The 4,670-nt window shown below is 36.8% G+C and overlaps 1 pseudogene; it reads left to right on the top strand.

Annotated features, from left to right (window-relative positions):
* The first annotated feature begins 2,669 nt into the window (after nt 1-2,669).
* LOC121139501 lies at nt 2,670-2,978 on the top strand (annotated as a pseudogene).
* Nucleotides 2,979-4,670: the final 1,692 nt, after the last annotated feature.

Below are 4,670 nucleotides of genomic sequence, written 5' to 3'. Positions count from 1 at the left end.
TGAAGCAACATAGTGGTTTCCTTATCATGGTTAAATATTAAATATATCAGAATATTAAATATTCCTCAATACAGAGATGATTTTTCCATATATTTTTTCAGACATGAAAACACCCTATGTTTACCCAAACTTCATAAAACCATTAGGAAGAACAGAAAGTATTTTGAAACCAAAAGAAAATCTTTGGCCTTTATATGCTTTTAGCTCATCGAATGAGAAATAAATATTTAAAATTCACAATATTGACAATTTGCTGGAATTTATCAATGCAAATAAAATGTTTTGCAGAGCAGTGTTAAAATAGCTATGTCAATGTTATAAATAATCAGTTACTGCCATTACTGGAATATACTCTATTATAGTATATTTAGTATATTATATTCATCTTTTCTGTTTCTTGGGAGGTAAATTGACAGTGGCGTACAGATATGTTTAATGTCAGATTGTCTTTTTGTTTTTAAAATACTTTATGAAATAATTCCCTGTCAAGGAAACACTTGTAAGCATATTCACCTATTAAGAGATACACAACACAGATATGAGCTTATACATCTCTATAGGTCAGTGTGACTTTGTTACTGCTCTTTTCATTAATGGCTAAGTGACTGAGTAACTTAGAAGACAATTTCAAGTAAAATTGTCTTGATTTCCTTCTAAGGGTTATGCATGCTTAGGTAATTATGGCATACTCTCATGGCTTCTAAGGACAGGTGTATCTTTAATCTCTGTGTATGATGGTAGTGATGTGCAGAACTGAAAATATGGTTTGTAAAATGGCAAAGCATTTTGTCTTAAAGATTAGTAAGTCATTTTAAAAGCCTCTTTAAATAAACAGTGACTATATTGAATTAAAAGTGTAAATACTGGTAGGTAACATTTATCTCTTTTAATGAATGCACTCTGTTATTATTTTAGGTGGCCAGTTATTGAGCTGTATTTGTGGTTTTATTTACATTTGTATTAGGTAATGGTGGTGTAAATGAGACTGTAATGTCTCCGGTGGATCCCTGGAAAAAGCTGAGGTAGAGATTGGTGTGCAGAAGGTTTATTAGTGAATGCTTTTAAAACCAACTCTGCGAGGGGGGTGAGAGATGAAGAATAGATAGAGGGGAAGGCTCAGCTCAGAGACAGAAGCCATGGGAAGGCCTGTGGGAGTTCTGGAGCTCACTCATGCAGGCCTCTGGAGGGGGGACCTTAAGAAAATGATTTGTCTTTGTAGGTTCCGTAGGTTACCTATAAGGCTGGCATGGAAGCTAATGTTATACAACTCACTCTGGAAGAGTAACTTCTTAACAGAGAACCATGAATATTGTCTTTGGCAGATGACTATATCCGTGTCAAATTCACATAAAAATTAGCTAGGATGCTTCCAAAGTTTAAGATAATGAAAAAATATACAATTTAAGATGATTAAAAAATCTTTAAAAACTTTAGCCGTAATCTTGGGGAAAAAACCCCGATACCTGGAATAGTTGTGTCATGGAGGACTAGACACTTGCAGAGCTTTCCATTAATTATGACAGAGAAATGCCATTGTGACTATATTAGATGCTTATGGTGAGTTTCTACTTAATAACTACACTAACGTATAAAAAACTGCACTTTTACACTTGAACTAAACAAATATGATAACAGATTTTGTATTCCTCAGAAAAAAACACGTTTTCTCAATGTCATTTACATTATCTATCTAGGAATGTAAATGAGGGTAATAATGTATGTGTATGTATAGAGATCCTTTACTGCATGTGTTGGATGAGTTCATTGTGTGCTCTGAGGACCCTGTAAGTATCTAAAATAGCTTTCTAACAATTGCTAGATGACATGGTATTAAGTTAGGTCACAACAGTGTGCATGTGTGGATCCAAATGCTTCCAACACTTTGGTAGAAAAATCACCAATCCTTGACTGGACTGCTCTCCCAAACTCTCACCTACTCTCTATTCTCAAGCCTCATGAAGTCAGTCTCCACACCACTGTGAAAATACAAAGTCATACCAGCACTTTGCAAAACCCTTCTCTTTTCCTCATTTTTCTCAGTCACAGCCAAAGATCTGGTGGTTCCTCCCTCCTTATCTGCCCTCATTTGTCCAGTTCTGAGCACACAGATGCTTGTTCTATGCCATAAGCATGCTTTTCCAGTCCAACAAGGATTTTGAAATGGTATTTTTCAATGACTAAAACACTTTATTCATATAACCTGTGTCTTGTTTTCTTTTCCTGTAGTAATTTACTAGCTTTTTCTCAGTGTTTTTTTTTCTATTTGATCAAAAATTTAAACACTCCTTCCTATCTCAATGTGTGTTGGGATTGTTTTTTAATCCTTTATTACTTATCCTTATTTATCATGAGGTATAGTTTACTTATTATTCTTGTTTATTATCAATGTCCCTTTATATAATAAAAATTCTGTGAGGGCAGGATTTTTGTCTATTTCATTTATGTTTTTAATGAAACCACCAGAAACAGTAGATAGGAGAGAATCAGCTTTCAAGAAATCTTTGGTAAACGAAAACAAGCTTAGGTTACATGATGAATATATAGCTAATTCTTTCACAATATTGGTCTCCAGTGCCATGTTGGTCCGAGACTAACATCATAGGAAGAAGAGATGAATTTTTGAAGGATTCAGTTTTTCTTTCTCTAAAGATTTAGAGTTCTTGAGAGATCTGGGTTGCCGGTGTTGGCGGAACCATCACCATGCCTTTGGCTAGAGATCTGTTACACCCTTCCTTGGAAGAGGAAAAGAAAAAACATAAGAGGAAACGGCTGGTTCAGAGCCCAAATTCTTACTTCATGGATGTGAAATGTCCAGGTTGCTACAAGATTACTACAGTTTTCAGTCATGCTCAGACATGTAGGTTGTGTAGGTTTTTCAACAGTGCTGTGCCAGCCCACAGGAGGAAAAGCCAGGCTCACAGAAGGCTGTTCATTTAGAAGAAAGCAACACTAATCATCTATACATTTTCCTGAGTTTTGTGTTTTTCACAGAAAGCCTTATCAATGTAACTATGTTTGATTTTATAAAATATGCAACGATCTCCTATTTTGGTTTCAGTTTTTCAATAAAGTTTTAATTATGGACAAAAAAAAGAGTTCTCAGCACCGTGAGACAATCTGTTTAATTAGTGTTAATTATACTCTGGGTGATACAGGAACTAACCAGGGACCCGAAAGAGAAGTGGCTCTCCAGAGCTGTGCAAGCTTGTTTATGTCCAACTGAATATGTGAGACAAATGACGTTATCCCCAGGGATACCAAGAAGTGGAAATTAAGCATTTCTGGAGACAATACAATGTCATACTGGTTATTAAGAAACTATGTTACATTTTTGTCTTCTAAGCTAACCTTTCCTCCAGTCCTTTTAAAACAAGATAGAAACTCCCCTATTAATTTCAAAGAGATTAATTTTAGATCAAACCCAAAGTCTTTCTCTAATGTACTAGTATCTTAATTCAATGTCTGATAAATATTTCAATGTCATTTGCAGCATGAATGTCCTAGTCATTCTTTTTTAAATTTAAAATAGATTCTTCACTCAAACAAAACATCCTAAGCACTGCTTCCCATCCCTTTACTCCTGCTAGTTCCCTCCCTCCCCTCTACCTGAGACCTACTTCCCCTGTCTCCTCTTCAGAAAAGAGCAGGTCTCCAAGGGACAATAGCCAAACAGGCCAAAACAAGATACAATAAGACACAGTGAAAGTTCCCATAAGCATGCTGAACAAGACAACCAGTAGTAGGAAAAGAGTCTCAAGAGCAGGAAAATCAGTCAGAGATTTCCTACTACTCTCACTGTAAGAAGTGTCACAAAAATACCAAGACAATAGCCAAACGTATACACGGAGGACCTGGTGCAGCCCCAAACAGGTCCTGTGCTTGTTGTTTCAGCCTCTGTGAGCCATGTATTCTCCCACATTACCCGGATGGCCGGAAACCAGAGACTGGATAACTCTGAGATCTAGGGTGGAAGCAACAAACTTGCAAAAAAAACCAATGATATGATTCCTAATGATATTCTGACATACTTATAGATTGGTGCCTTGTCCAGTTGTCACAAGAGAGGCTTCCTCCGGCAGCAAATGGGAATGGGTGCAAATAAGCCAGAGAGGGGAGAGGGTATAAATTGAAATGTCCATCAATTCCCTCCTCTTGGAGATTGGGGAATCCCACTGAAAATGGATAGGGAAAATTGCAGGCATCAGAGGGGATGGAGTACACCAGTTGAACATGGGTCTAGTCATTCTTATGGGAACTATAGAGATGTTTTATAGCGTCAACTGGATTGCTAAAAGGATGTTAAGCTTTGGTTTCCAATTTGATTTAAAACTTTCTTTTTGGTAACAACATTCAGTCTCAAACACAAAGTAGCTTTCTTATATGGCATTTGTTGATTTTCTAAATCCTACATGGTTTATACTGGAAGATGTCAGCCTATTGTCCTGTAAGAACAAAAACAAATGAGGGGGAAAAACATGTCCAACTCTTGGTAGGCCATCTTGAGGCACAATGGAAAACTGAGAATGAAAATGAGCTGTTGTCTATACAAAGCATGCACGATTCCCCACTTTCTCTGTGTGTGATTCACAACTGCCACAGTTGTAATCACATTGGGATTCCTGCCTGTGAGAAACTCTGAGAGAAACCTCTGTCAAGAGCACCACAGGCAG

Source organism: Mesocricetus auratus, unplaced genomic scaffold (genome assembly GCF_017639785.1).
Source record: "Mesocricetus auratus isolate SY011 unplaced genomic scaffold, BCM_Maur_2.0 Super-Scaffold_15014, whole genome shotgun sequence".
Lineage (NCBI taxonomy): Eukaryota > Metazoa > Chordata > Mammalia > Rodentia > Cricetidae > Mesocricetus > Mesocricetus auratus.
This window is presented reverse-complemented; position numbering and strand designations above follow the sequence as displayed.